General features: G+C 39.9%; 1 pseudogene; it reads right to left on the bottom strand.

Moving 5' to 3' along the window:
- Positions 1-9,443: 9,443 nt before the first annotated feature.
- On the bottom strand, positions 9,444-10,893 carry LOC147880114 (multicopper oxidase LPR1 homolog 1-like; annotated as a pseudogene).
- Positions 10,894-16,156: the final 5,263 nt, after the last annotated feature.

Here is a 16,156-nt window from a genome sequence, read left to right as displayed (position 1 = left end):
CGAGGGGATGCATATCACAATGGAAGAATGGTGCTAGGGGATGCATGAGCAAGGTCGGTATATAGAATGTTATGCATAAGTTAGGAGGTTTTTATAATTTAGATTGCTTATTTAATTGATTTTTTCTTGGCGTAGTGCACTATGTTCAATGCTATATGGTGTGAGGGCAAGCATTTTCGAACACAACGGATTGATGATAAGAGAAACACACAAGATTGCGGCGTCATTGCTAGCTTTGAGGGAGCCAATGGAGTCATGGATGATTATTGTGGCATAATCCAAGATATCATTATGCTTGACTTTCGACGCTTCTTTGTGTATGTTTTGGATGTAAAGTGGTTTAAGGACGTGGTGGAAAGAGGCCCTAATGCAACAATCAAACGCCATGCAAGTGGCTTTGTAACTATTGACTCCACAAAGTTTTGGCAAAGTAGGAAGGACACACTAATACTACCGCAACAATGTGAATAGGTACTGTGCACACACATAAAAATACTCGCTTTTAAATATTTGATGCAAGAAAAGTAACATGATTATATTTGTGTTTGAATTAGGTTGTCTATCAACCAATGGTGGATAATAATAGGTGGTGGCATGTCATACCTATTATGCCACGTTCCAAAGTGATGTATAGTACATTTACTAATATGGAGCGTATGGAGGATGATCATGCCCATGGACATGATGATGACCGTGATACAAGAGAGGAGGATGATCATGAGATAGGAGATATAGATATTGAGGCCGGCATTACCCGTGAGGACGAGCCTACCATTGGAGATCTTGATTTCGATGAGCACATGAGTGGCAGAAGTAGTAGTGGGTTGAATGTATTTGTAGATCTAAACACTTGTTTGGATTTTGAAGTAGATAGTTTGGCAAGGGTTGATCTCATTGAGGATGAGATTGAACCGTAGCCCCACAATTGATATTGGCAAAACTATTTTACATATTGTCTCATTCTCCTCATTTCCCTTAATTCTTGTATATGTGGGCTTGCAAAAAATTATGTGCTTTGGTAATCATGGGCAATGTTTGGAAAGCAATGATGTACACCAAAATCTCACTTTCTGTATTCTCTGGAGCGCGTCTAACCCCGCGTCTAAATGCGCGTCTGAGTCTCAGTGTAAACGCACAAATAAACGCGCAAATACACGCGCAAATAGACGCGCTAATAGACGGGATGTTAAACGGGCCCATATTTTCTCAGGTCTAACGTGCAAATAAACGCGGTGATTGACGCACAAATAGACGAGCATTTAGCCGCGCTAATAGACGCGCCCGTAATTTCTCTACTAGAGCAACGCCTATAGATGCGCCTGCTATTTTGCGCATCTACCAAGCGCGTCTATAGTTGCTTTGTGTTGTTGTGCATGTTTGATCCTTTGAGAGAATAAAAGTACAAGAGCATGTACATCAAGCATTTGAAGCTCATATATTCATGTCCAAGTTTGAGATGAAAAAAATTAATGAAGAGAATTTACATCAACAGCTTCATCCTAAGCCAAGTCTAATGTGCCAAATAAGTCTATCTCTAACTCTATATCGAGTTGATCTCCTATATCATCATCGTACTCTAGCATCGTATGTTCACCAAAGAGTACTTGATCATCTTCTTCAATAAAGTGTGGTGATTCTTGATGATCGTCATCTTTTCCTCAATATCATGATCTCCATCTTCCTCCTTTACGATGTCATTATATGCATCTTCCTCTTGGATCATATTGGGATCTTCATCTTCTTCGCTAGATCCATCTAGATCAATTGGATCTGGCATTGGTATTGGCATCTCCATATCTACATTTCTTTCTTCAAAAATTTGCTTACTTCATGGTGGAACTTGGATCACATACCACCATCTTGGATCAAAATGATCCGGATGAAAAACCACCTATATTGAAGATGGGTGCTAAATGCCATCAATTATATATATATAATTATGCTTAAGTACATGTATCAATGGATCTTTAAAAACGAAAGCTTGGATTAATTAAATCATTAGTATGCACCTGCTCACATTGCTCAAGAAGAACAAAAGTATCACTTTCATCGGTCCAAAGTTTGGTGGAGTCTATTGCAAAGAAACCGCTACTGTCTTTTCTCACTCTCGCATGGGGACCACTGTAAATAGTTCTAAACCATTTTACATCAAGAATGAAAATACTAAATCGTCTAAAATCAACTTCATAGATTTCGCGTATAGTTACACAATAATCCAACAATAATCCAACTGTGAGGAGAGAAGATTGCTATCCGAAGCACTTGCTCGGTTATCTTGTGTAAAGTCAGCCATGACTCCACAATCATACGTGACTCTCTTTGAATCGATGCGTTCCACGCAAAAATGTCATCCATATGATCATAATGCACTGTACCTTTTGTATTGTAAAATAGCATCATTAAAACAATGAAGATGCATCTATTTTATAGTGTATATTGCCACAAATAATTACTTAATTACGTCAAGAGGTAAGAGACTTGCATGCATCATACATCCAGATGATAACTCTCACTCGCGCTCTTTTATTATCTCTCCATCGCGTTCGGCTTTACGTAGAGCCAATTGTAGCCAATCAAGTGACATGTGAGTGGGGAGAAGGGTGAGATCTCGTGGATATGGTTGCGATCGCCTGTACATACTCTGAATCTTGTCCTTATATTTATTCTTTCTGCTTTGGCTGCTTCATATCTCTCAATTCACTTCTGCATCTCCTTGCTATTGAGGATACAAAACTTATTGAATTTCTCCATTTGCTCTTCGCTCATCTTTCTTTTAATCCCTTTTCCTTGGGGAACCTCGCCAACGATGCGATCATCATCGTTGTTATGCCAATGGCATATCAGGATCCATGGATGCAAGAAACTCCATGATATATACTAATGACTCTTGCACAAGCCATCCCTCTACCATGCTTGCTTGTGATCTTGCTCTTTGTCTTACAAATCCCTTCAAAGTTTTCATAAACTACTCAAGAAAAACATCCACCGACTATGAACAGTACCTGCAATGGCCACCTCATCAACTATGAGTACAAGCAAGTGCACTTGAGTTGTCATAATGCTCGAGGGAAAGTGCTTCTCAAGCACGAATACGGCTTCGATGGATTCCACCCTAGACTTCTCGATGCTCGATATGGAGCTCTGTTTTTGAGATATCCACCTATTTCACATGCCCATGTACGATATATTCATAATCAGTCTACATATTATTTAGCTTAAATTGAAGAAAATGCATTCAATGCAATTTGATAGTAAGCATACCTCACAATACCACTGATCTTGAATATAGCATTTCTAACATCTTCTTGTAAGCACCCTTTTATTGTAATTGGGAGGATGAACTATCAAAGCAACAAAGAAGTCATGTCAACAATATAACATAATCATAATTACACTAACGCATCACGATTATCGGTACACTAATCCTACAACTTAGAATACCTGTAAGACCTTGTGCCAATCATGGGACTTGAGCCCACTAAGCTTATTGTCCTTTGAAAATGCTGCTTTCAAGCAATGCATGTACCCTGTGGGTGTTTGAAGAGAGGCAATGTCCGCCTTGACTACTGCCTCCTCTCTTGTAGAGAGGATCCATGTTGCTTTCGAGAGGATAACTTTTCCTGAAGCATGCACTTGGGGCCACAAACGAGACATCCTATTCATAACATGCAAGTCTTCTCGAACTCCTCTTGAGTCTTTGGAACCAACCAAGTGTGCCCAAATAGTAGCCCCCACATTCTTGAAGATATGCATGGCATCCAAGAGATGATTGATTTTTAACTGACCCCAATAAGGAAGCTCGCGAAAGATCGATAGCCTCTTCATACCATGAGGAGGTTCCTCTGCATTCACCCTCCAAGCCTGAATCTTGTCACTTGCCTTCAAATATGGTGGTGGTGGATCAAGCTGACCTCCACACGTGAGATGGTCCAACGGAAGGTCTTGAGTATTACCTTACCTTCATAAACATTTTTCCTCATATGCTTGGAGTATCGTGCAAGCGATTTCAAACCCGGTCCACAAACAGGACAAGCATGATATCCACTTGTAACAAGCCTTGCATGCGTACATGAATGTGTTAGTATAAGACATGTGTGTGAAAGAGAGTCATAAAAGCATAATCCTATATTATATATGTAAAGATACAACCACGTACCTGCGCACTCTCCATATCCTAGGTAGTCATGCATGGTCCACATCAAGATACCCCTGATCAAAATATCATTGGTATGTCTAGGAGCTCTAGAAATATCAAAGACCTGCACTCCTCTCCATAAGATCTATAACTCCTCTATCAAAGGTGCCATGTGCACGTCCATATTTTTGGCCTTGTACTTCCTTGGCACAAGTAGTGCAAGCATGAGGTGTCCCTTATTTATTATTAGCCATGGTGGGATATTGTAATTCACCAAGACTATGGGCCATGTCAACGAAGATGTTGAGCAAACTTAAATAGCATTGACTTACCGATAATCCATCACCACGTGCAACACCAATGGTGGGTACTGGTTTGGGCTCCTCCCCATACATCTGCAAGTGGTGCATTATAATACGACGTGGATGTCGTACTTCTCACTTGCAATGAGTGCAATGACAATACAACCTCTCTGTAAACCACTTTGTGCTCCTGAGCGTTGGCGCATCATCTGACAAGCTTCCACTCATCCCTTCCATCTGCACACTTCTAAAATCACAACATGAGCTGCAAGGAAATCTATTAAGATCCAAAAAATAGCCACCCATGAGCTCCTTTTCTCTCTTCTCACAATAAGTGCCATGAACCGTCACTATATAGCGACGCTTTTCTCTCTTCCATCGCTATATAGTGATGCTTTGCTCTGTTCCATCGCTCTATAGCGACGCTTTCTGGATATAAGCATCACTATATAGCGATGGAATAGGAGCAAAGCATTGCTATATAGCGACGCTGGGGGCTTAAACCCGAAACCCCGCACGACGCTTTCCTCAGCATCTTTATTGCGAGAAAAGCAAAAATCTATCCTCCCACCTTATATTCGATGACCTCGCTTTCCTCCTCTCTATTCTTTACTCCTTACCCCTACCAAGCCCCTCTCCTAACACTTGTGCTCCCTCTCCACCCTTCTCCCTCTTTACTTGTGTGAAAAGAAGTTTTTCAAGAAGGTGAGTCTCTTTAAGCAATGTAGGTTCGTTTTTTGTGAGATTTCATTTTGTAAGTGCTGAAGCATGTTTCTCCTTGTATTGCTAAGGCTATGTGCTAGTTTTCATGCTTGATTTTTAGAGGTGGACAACAAACGAGATTTTGTGAAAGAAAGAAGACTCAGCTCTTCTCTTTTGGTATTTCTCTTCCTCCTCTTTCTCCTTGTTTGTAGGCTTATGCTTTCTCCTTGTTTATACGCTTATGCTTGTCTCCTCAATCCAATCCCTTTGAGAAGTTGCTTCTCTAAACTCCTCCTTCCTCTAACTAGTTATTTGAAAAATGGTGTGTTTCTTCTCTTTTGTAGGGCCAGTCCACAAAACACCGAGCAGGACTATTCTAGGTAAGAAATTGCTTTCTCTTTTTTCCTTTTGTTATTTTTGTTATTTGCATTGGCCTACAGCTAGTGCCTTAAGCGCTAGCTGTAGTGATGGCCATAGGAACCTTCTCTTTCCCTCTCTTCCCCTATTCCCTCTTCTTTTCCTCTCTTCCCCTCTTCCTTCTCTTCTTTTTCCCTCTTCTTTTTCCCCTCTTTTAATCTCTTTTCCCCTCTTCTTTTTTCCCCTCTTTCAATCTCTTTCTCTCTCCTTTCCTTCTCTTCTTTTTCCCCTCTTTCAATCTCTTTTCCCCTCTTCCTTCTCTTATGTTTATGCTCTTTTCCCCTCTTTCATCCCCTCTTTCAATCTCTTTTCCCCTCTTTTCTCCTCTCTGCCTATGCTTATTCTCCTTTCCTTCTCTTCTTTTTTCCCTCTTTCAATCTCTTTTCCCCTCTTCCAATCTCTTTTTCCCTCTTTTCCCCTCTTTGCCTATGCTTATGCTTATGCATGAGCATATGCTCATATGCTCATGCATAAGCACAAGCTTATGCTTTCTCTCTTTTTCTTTTATGCTCATATGCTCATGCATAAGCATAACCATATGATTTCTTTCATTTTCTCTTATGCTTATGGTCTCTTTCCCTCTTCCTTCTCTTATGCTTATGCTTATGCATGAGCATATGTCTCCTTCTCCTCCTCCTTCTCCTTCTCCTCTTTTCCTCTTTTCCTCTCTCTTTCTCCCCCTCTTTTCCCTCTTTCAATCTCTTTTCATAAGCATATGTATTTGCCTATGCTTAAGCTTTCTCTCTTTTTCTTTTATGCTCATATGCTCATGCATAAGCATAAGCATATGCTTTCTTTCCTTATCTCTTATCCTTATGCTCTTTTTCCCTCTTCTTTCTCTTATGCTTATGCTTATGCATGAGCATATGTCTCCTTCTCCTTCTCCTTCTCTTATGCTTATGCTTATGCATGTCCTTCTCCTTCTCCTTCTCCTTTCCTTCTCTTCTTTTTCCCTCTATTTTTCTCTTCTTTTCATAAGCATATGCCTAAGCCTATGCCTGTGCATATGCTTATGCTTATGCATAAGCATAAGCATATGCTTTATCAATGTATTCTCTTATGCTTTGTCAATGTATTCACATATGCTTTCTCAATGTATTCTCTTGTTTTTTGTTTTATGTTTTCATTTTTGTTTCTATGTTAGACATGGGATTACATCGCACATCCGAGGAGTACGGAAACCCTCGTAGGAGGAGACATCATGATCTCTATTCTCTAGAGGACTTTGATTCCCCTCAGGCAACAACTCAGGGACCTACCCCTGGCCCGACTCCTCTCGGACGTAGCACTACGACTACCTCTCAGGGAACTCCTTTGCTAGTAGCCCATGGCTTTGTCGGGAGTCCCGACGAGTTTGTGGCATAGATGACCGATGAGGAGGTAGAGAGATTCTTCTCTCTGCTATCCCAGAGGACCTCAACAATTCTCTCTCCTACACCAATGGCTGGACCTATTGCCTAGCCATCCCCTCTAGCCCCTTCGACTAAGGGGTCATCACCTGGGCATGCCCATCATAAGAGAAGGAAGAGTAGAAGGGGTCACTTATGTTGTGCTGACTCGGGAGATGTAGACGAGTCAGCACACTCACATCCCTACAGGTCTCTACTTGGTCCCGAGCCCCAGTACCAGTCAGGTCCCTTGCCCTCTCCTACTCCCACTGCTACTCCTCGCTCTGGAAGTGCTGGCACAAACACCACTCGCTTTGACTCTGCCACTACCATGAGTTCTCCTTACCCGATCAAGGACCTATCCTATCAAATCACGGCTGCCGGAGAGATAATAGAAGATGAAAAGGGTGCAACATTGATGGCCACCATGAGGCAGTTGATGAGCCATCATTTCTAGAGCAGCATAGCTGCTGATTGGCGGTATCAAGATGACGAAAAGAAGCAGGCGGTCATCGATGAATTAAAAGCAAAATACCCTAACCGCCCAAATTGGGAGTTTAATGAGAATTACATGCAAGAGCACATGGGTTTGGTCTTGAAACATCATAGATCAACCTTGCATACGTCCATTGCAAAGGGGATGGCTAAACCCAGCTGGGTAGATAAAGCTGATTGGAAGTTTTTCAAGAAGTAGAACAGGGACCATCCCAAAATGTTCGAGGGTCAGAGGAGGACTGCGAGGAGACGACTGAACGCCATAGGTACTTGGCACTTTGGTGCATGCAGACAGTTGGGATTCAAGGCAACCATAATAAGTCTACTTCTTCTCATTTAATGTATTGTTCTATTTTGTTTTAGTACATATTGCATGCACTTTATCTAACTCTCGTAAATTGGGTCCACAATAAGTTACAATGGGTCGCCTTCCTACAGACGCAGAGACGAGATGCACGTTTTACATAGGAACAAAGCCGTGGTTTATTGAGTATAAGGCAATGGCAGTGACGGTCGATTGTGCTGAGGTGGCTACTCGCACACAGTATAAGTCTACTCCTACTTGTAATCTCACTTTTTAAATTGTTTTATTCTTTAAGTTCCAATCTAATTTCCAATTAATATGGTTTCACACTTAGAATCAAAGCTCAAGTGTCCCGTCAAAGGAGGTGAGCAATGACGAGGGCCAGGGATCAAGCGCAACTCACGAGGGCTAGGGATCAGGCATAGCTCACGAGGACCAAGGATCAGGCTAGCACGACAAGGAGGAGGACGACGACAATGATTTGAATGAGTAGTAGTAGTCATAGTAGTAGTAGTTTGCATATACTTCGTGATGTATATCCTTTTGTATATCAGCTCGTTTGAGTGATTTTATATCACCCTTTTTGAAAGGGTAATTTTGTAACAAACAATGTTGTATATCTTCAACATGTATATGCTTCTGTCGCTTGATCGGTTCATTTGAGTGATTTTGTATCACCCTTTCCACAAGGAAAATTTTATAATAAAATTTTTTTTTTTGTAATTACAAAAAAAAAAACATTAGTGGGGTAAAACAGGGCTTGTTTGGCCCTGTTTAGCCCCACTAATGTTGTTTTTTAATTTTTGTTAATCGTCGCTATATAGCGACGTTTACCAATGTCACTATATAGTGATGTTTGATAGTGTCGCTATATAGCAACACTTATATAGCAATTGTTCTTTTTCAACACTTATAGCGATGTAAATAATAACCTTTGCATTTGTTTTTTTTTTTAAATTAATGTAAAAAACATTGGTATTTTTGTCGAAAAAGGGCCTATGCCTTATAGTGCTACAAAGGAATAATAAAGTAGCAAATCGACTAATGAATTGAACCAAGCATATGTGAACTATGAATTGAGAGTCGAAATTTTTTTGGGTGCAATTCAAATGTTGGTCTTTCTTGGAGGGTGGCAAAGAAATGAGGTGATTACCAAGCATGCTCAATTCAATTTAAAACACTCTTTTTTTTAAAAATTGAAATGTTGATCAAAATTTTAAAGTCTTATAATGGAACAAACAAGAAAAATGTAGGAGCAATTCATTAATGCTCTTATAATTGTATTTTACTTGTCCTCCTATTGTCTTTGATTTTAGTGTTTACAGCTTTTATTTAGTATCTTGACTTCTAGGTAGAATGGCTCATTCAACATTCTTTTATGCATGATTCAATGGGTATTGTAGCTATATCCGCAACCTTTTCTTTTCTAATCTGAATTTTGTTTCCAATCATGTATATTTGCAAATAAAATGTGATGAATTGAGCATCATTTTTCTCTTGAAAGCTTGAGCAATATTTGCTAACAAAAAAATTGGGTGAACATTTAGTGCAACATCTTTGAAAATGCAAGCTTTGGACTTTAATGATGCTTGTAACTATGGATTGTGACATACTTCTCAAGAAAACAAAAAATGCTCTCAAGTATAACCCTAGCCCATGCCTACCCCATGGGCCAATCTACTTTGCAAAAATGCAACGAGTAATGCAACAAGCTATAATGTTTAATAATAAATGGTTGAGATGCTTTACATGCATCATTACAAGTCTATAACCAATCATTTATAAAATATTTGATGATGACGAGAATTAATTTTCTATCACATGAGCTTCATCAAAGTGAAGCCTAATTGGTCTCATCATCGAATGATCCTCATGTTGTACTACATGGCAATGCCAAACATACCCAGGGCCACTTGTAGGATCAAAGGGGAATGAAGATTCATCTAAACTAGTGAACCGAAGAAGTAGACGAATCATTTGGTGAGGCCACAAAATTACACTGTCTTTCCATCCTTGTTGATAGAAATATGGGGCTCTGGGATATTCAGTGAAGCAACTACCCTCATTCGGATACTGCAACTGTACCGAACAATTTCCTACTGCATATTCTTCATCAAGTAAGGATTGTTGATTGAGCACTTGGAAGCGGATAAGGTGAATGGGAATCGGATGTGGGAAGGGGGATCGATTTATGACCTCCCACATCTCTGTGCTTCCCACAATGGGAGTTTCTGTCACTGGATCTTCCCAAGTACGATTGTTGATTACGTACTGGTAAATTCTTCCAGCTGCCATGCGAGGTGCCAGCATTAAGACTCTAACCTTGTTAACATCATGGGGAGGATACTCACAAACTGGTAGCAATAGTGACGGTGGTTGGTTGATGATCCGCTGCAAGTCTTGAATTATTCCTTCCTCAGTTCCGTTTTTCGTAACCACCACGAATTTCATGAGAACGGAGGTTTGAGGTGTAGTAAATTGAGGGAACTCAATGGGATCTGGTTCTACTGCCATGTTCCGGAGAAACACTTCTGTTCCATTTGGAAATGTGGAGAAGTCGACAATAATATCTGCTCTCTCTGAAGGGGACAAAAGTAAGGAGCTAAGATTTAAAGGCTCCGCAAGAAACCCACCATCAGTACCTATTTGGAGAATGGGCAAGGTGATGTCGTTGATAGGCTTAGATACAAGGCGGTGAACCGTGCATTACAGGAATTGAGGAGGCGAAACCTATATGGCTTGGGATACACGAGGAGATATGGCCATGCTTTGCCATTGACTAGCCAAGTGTCATACCACTCAGGGCACCAATTAATAGGGCCGATCACGCCAGGCCCTGGCAGATTGATGGAACCATTATCGTAGAATCCCAGGTCTTTCATCACAAGCGGAAGGCCAACTGGTAAGGAAAGGCCTTCTTCTTCAGTTGCGGGATTGAGTATGTAGAGACCAGCTAAGCCAGCCAAAACGTTCAAACGGGTGATGCCCAAGGTGTGGTCGTGATACCACAAAGCTGCAGGGGGCTGCTGGTTGAGACTTCATGGCTAACTCTTCCATCTCGACCTCCGTCTAATGCCTGCAACTCTTGACACGGAAATCTAGATGCACTTTTAGCTCAAAACCACTTTGTTAGCAACTTCTGACCTCCATACAGGCATGCAAACAAGTGAATCACAAATTTTTCTCTAGGACAAAGTTTTTCTACTCAACAAGATCTAAAACTCTCTCCTGCAGAGTTTCTTCAAATTATTTCTCTAACCAACTCAAAATTAAGCCGCAAAATCCAGCCGACACCATAATGGACAAAAACCAAAATTTTTCGACCAACACCAAACTTTCCCAAAACCTTCAAAGCATCAAAACCATCCTTTTTGAACACTGTCTGTGATATATATTCCAAAATATTTCATATACAAAGTTGGAGCGTCACATCATCCTACACACTGTAACCAGATCGGTGAGGTTCGTACAAGAGTCAGTAAATACTACACACCGTAACTAGATCCAGACAGTAGAGAATATATTTATTTGAATTTTATAAATTTAGCATTTAACTACACATTTTGATTTCTAAAATTTTTCACATAGCAATTTAAATATGCACATATCCCTTTGCATTCCGCATATATCACATTGCATTATGCACATACTATTTTGAATTTAGCAAACAGCCACATATTTGTGGGAGGGAGAGTTGGCACACTTCCCCTCCGAAAATCATAAGACCAAAGAGTGCACCCTTTCTTAGGGTTCATTTCAATTTGCATTTAACACAAAGCAATTTGAATTTTGCACATATAGCATTTTCAATTTGGCACATAGCACTTTGCATTTGGCTTATAGTGCTTCATATTTCGCACATAACCACACATTCATGTGGGGGCGTGTTGGCACATTGCCTCTCCAACAATTATAAGACCAAGAAACGTGCCCTTACTTGGGTCTCGGGGGGGTCACTCATCATATGTAACCCTATCACGTGAGTTCAACAGAAGGATTTTTTTTATTTCTAAAATTTACAGAAATAAATATACATAAGGGATTATTTAAAATAGTTTTGGAAAAAATTTACAGATTTGTATAGAAAAGGGGTACATTTTATTAATGAAATTTTTTACAGATAAGGGACTTTAAATATAGGCCTTGAACGCACGTGATATAGAGGGTTTATACATAGTGACCCCCCCGAGACTTGGGTTCAGTTTAATTTGCATTTTGCACGAAGCAATTTGAATTTTGCATATAGCAATTTGAATTTGGCTAGCACTTTGCATTTGGCTTATAGTACTTTGTATTTAGCACATAACCACACAATTGTGTAGGGGGAGAGTTGGCACACTTCCTCTCCAAAAATTATAAGACCAAGGAACGTGCCCTTCCTTGGGTTTCATATAGATTTGGATTTAGCACATACCAATTTGCATATAGCATATAGCAATTAGAATATGGCATATAGCATATAGCAATTCAATCTCGACACATAGAAATTTGAATTTTGCACAAAGAAACTTGAATTTGGCACATAGCATCTTGCATTTAGCACATAACCACACATTTGTATGGGGGAAGGGAGAGTTGGCACATTTACTCTCCAAAAATTATAAGACCAAGGAATGTGCCCTTCCTTGGGTTTAGTTTAATTTGCATTTAGCACAAAGCAATTTGAATTTTGCATATAGCAATTTGAATTTAGTACATAGCGCTTTGCATTTAGCTTATAGTACTTTGCATTTAGCACATAACCACACATTTGTGTGGGAGAAGAGTTGCCACACTTCCTCTCCAAAAATTATAAGTCCATGGAACATGCCCTTCCTTGGGTCTCACATAGATTTACATTTAGCACATACAAATAGCATATTGCAATTCAAATTTGGTACATTGCACTTTGTTGTTGGCAATTAGCATAGAGAATTTTTCATTTGCATTCAATAAATACAACTTTGCATTCATAGTATATGCAATTGGCTAGTCTACTCAATTAAAAGAAAAACCAATATGAAAACTTTACCTTTTGAGTAATTGAGAATGATGGGAAGATGAGGATCACAACTTAATTGTCAAAGTAGCAAAGAACAATTAGTGAGAACTAATGGTTCATCAAGTCATGGTCCCTTCATGTAATGTTGCTACTCTTGAGCTACATTTTACAAGTCCTTCATATGAATGCCTTGCTCATAAATGGCTTGCAATGTATCCTAGATGGTTTTTAGCTGACAGCCACTCTTCACGACACTGATCAGAATATTTGAAGTGTTCATGCAATCTTTTTGCTTCTTGAAGATCTTGTAATGTTGATGGATACTACACAATGACTTGCCCTAGATGACCCTCCTATCTCCATGATGATTTTGGCCCTTCCAAAGTCTGAGCAATATCTAATTTACATAAGCATATGATTTATTTACGAGACAAAGGAAGGAGAAGATGTTCAAGGGTTGAATATAGAAGCAAGTCAAAAGAAAGATGTAGTCTTTTCAACTCAATAAGCAAGAACGAAAACACCATGTTTGCTTTACAGAAAGAGACAGGAGTGCACCTGACATCCAATTAAAAGTAGAGCTCACTAAGACAACAGGCTTTGTCTCTTGAACTCTCCATGCAACTACGGTGTAGTAACATAAGTCCTTAGAATTTTTGTAACTAGGAGTGAAGAAACAAGAATGAGATTTTATGAAGCACAAGTGCATTGGTGTAGCAGAGCTTATGATTGGATTTTAGTATTCTAAAGAATTGACATGATAGAATTGGGCTACTATGAGTTCATTAGCAATTAAATTTACAAGAGAAACAATTTTATTATACTACGTCACATAGCAACTATTGGATGTTAACAAGTTCATTTGCAGTACCTGAAGCCCTATTGGATGCACCTGGAATTGTAACTAGCTTCAACAAATAGGTTGTGTACAAATATGTGATCACTGGACTGTAAATGCCTTGTCCATACTTTTTGGCTATGTCAAGGGAACAATTGTAGTAGTCAATAACATTGCCAATTTAATAATGTTTGTTGTGAATAATGTAGTTCATTACAATCATGGGAAACTCACCGATCAACATGGTGAGGGCACTTTCACTTGGGAGTTTGTCACCATGGGTGGCCCTAGAGCTTGCAAAAATTTGCATGGGTACAATGTAGGAACTAGGGTATCTTCTACATATCAAGGCAACTTCAGACACACCATCAATCATTACATGATGTCTTTTTGTTCTTTTCTCAATATGTGCTAGAGTAGGTTTTGAAAGCTTCTCAAATCATCTGAAGTATCAGGCTGAAATAACTTTTTTAACTGCAATATACACAAGAATGGTCCCATACGCTTCACTAAAAGTATTGATCTTGCTTTAATACTTTAGCTCTTCCTCTTCATCATTTTCTTAGGTTTTGAAATATTTGCACTATGCCTCATGATCTCCTACTTGCGCTACCTATGCGTACAGATAGTCCCTTCCTTGTGGCCTCTTGAATCGACTATCTTTAATGCATTTTAACAATTTCTCTAGAGCACATAAAAAAACTGCCTGTAGCATATTTTAATAGTTCCTTCAGAATGAATGAATGTCCATTGAAGGAGAACCATGTCTGACAAAGGACTGGGCACAAAAATTATTAGAATAGTGCATGTTATCAATGTCGAGGATTTTCGAAGAGGTGAGAATTACCAGCGGTAAAGTAGATGGAATAGTCATCCTATCGCAGGTGTTGGCCATAATTAGTTGCGAACCTGATGGTCAGTGGGGTGTATGATCTGCCTATTAGATGATTGCACATGAAGGGCTCTGCTCTAGTCAGGGATCCCTTCGATGAGATTTCCATGATGAGGCATTCTCGGTGTCGATTCTTTTCTGATCCGTGTTATTTGATTCCTGATTTGGATGCAAGGATGATTGATTCAGACATGAAACTTAGCAATTATTCACTTCAATGGAACATAATTTGCAAAATTTTGCCAATTCCTTTTTGATTCACGATATTTGGTTCTTGATTCCAAACTCAAGAGAGGATGCAAAGGAGGCACAAATAGGGAAACTATGTTGCAATGGGCTTCTATGTTGCAATGGGCTTGTTTCAAGTGACACATTCTTATGGTATTCACTCAAAGTGGGCCGCCATACCACCATCTCTTGCGCTCTTCTTGTTCCTTGAGCTTCTTCAAGTAATATAAATAAGAATCAATGGCAATGGCGGTGGTAAGAGCAGAGACAGTAGCAATTATGGATGCATGCCTACATGGTGCTATGGGCACCCTCAACTTCTTCACCCTCTTGTTTACATAGGCTTTGTAGGCTTGGCACCGCTACCCTTGTAGTTCATACCACCATCTCTTGCACTCTTCTTGCTCCTTGATCTTCTTCAAGTAATATAAATAAGAAGCAATGGCAATGGCGGTGGTAAGAGCAGAGACAACATCAATTATGGATGCAAGCCTACATGCTGCTATGGGCACCCTTAGCTTCTTCACCCTCTTGTTTGCATAGGCTTTGTAGACTTGGCACATCTACCCCCATCGTTTTGTTTGTGGCATTGTAATTGCAAAGCTTTTTGTGCCTTTCAAATGCCATATTTTGCTTCTTTGAGTCTAGTGCTTTTCATGGGATGAGCATGGTCGATACTGACAATTTCTATTGCTGTTGCGGGATGCAACCATTCAAAAATTTTTCTTAGCATCCTCTCTTTCTTCCCCTTGATCAGTACTTTGCAGACTTTCTATACCCTGTGATGTGGAATGCTTTGAAATCTTGTCTTCATCTCCAACTAGGACCACTTCATCTATTCTTGCATGTTTGCCTACACCTTTTGCATTTGATTCTTGAAGTATCTCATGAGGGGTTAAGTTGCTAACAAATTGCAGCATTGTGGAATAAGATAATGGAAGACCATCTTGCTTGTCTTCAAGGGGCAACTCTCTTGTAGGCTAGGCAATAGTGGCATCCATCTCAACCTTCCTGCTACCTGTAACCTTCATCGAGGAAACTCGGCTTCACGTGGTGATGGTGCTACTTGTGGATGGTCTCCTTCCATGCATGCTGGAGTAATTGCTTTGATCGAGCTCCTTCATGAAGTAACAAGACAAATTTTACTCACGGTGGTTTAAGTGGTGTATAACACTTTTATCGGAGAGCTTTTGGTGGCTAGAATGTTTGATTACCTCATTCTTGATTTGTTTCTTGCATTGATGCTCATCTTTAAGCAAGCCATACTCCAGCTTTGAATGAGTATGCATTCATTAGGGGAGAATTGGGGTCTCAAAAGGGCCTCATAAGGAATGGATTAAGGAATGCTTAATGGGCTAATGCAAGGGACTTGGAGGGTCCCAAAGAGGCCTAACCAGCCCAACCTAGGTGGGTTAAGCCCACATTTGAGCCCACCTCTTACCCCATCAATGAGGAGAGGGGGCCACTTTTTGAA

This window comes from Dipteris shenzhenensis, chromosome 33, assembly GCF_047967505.1.
Source record: "Dipteris shenzhenensis isolate YYH24624 ecotype China chromosome 33, Dip_SZ_1.0, whole genome shotgun sequence".
Taxonomy (NCBI): Eukaryota; Viridiplantae; Streptophyta; class Polypodiopsida; order Gleicheniales; family Dipteridaceae; genus Dipteris; species Dipteris shenzhenensis.
This window is presented reverse-complemented; position numbering and strand designations above follow the sequence as displayed.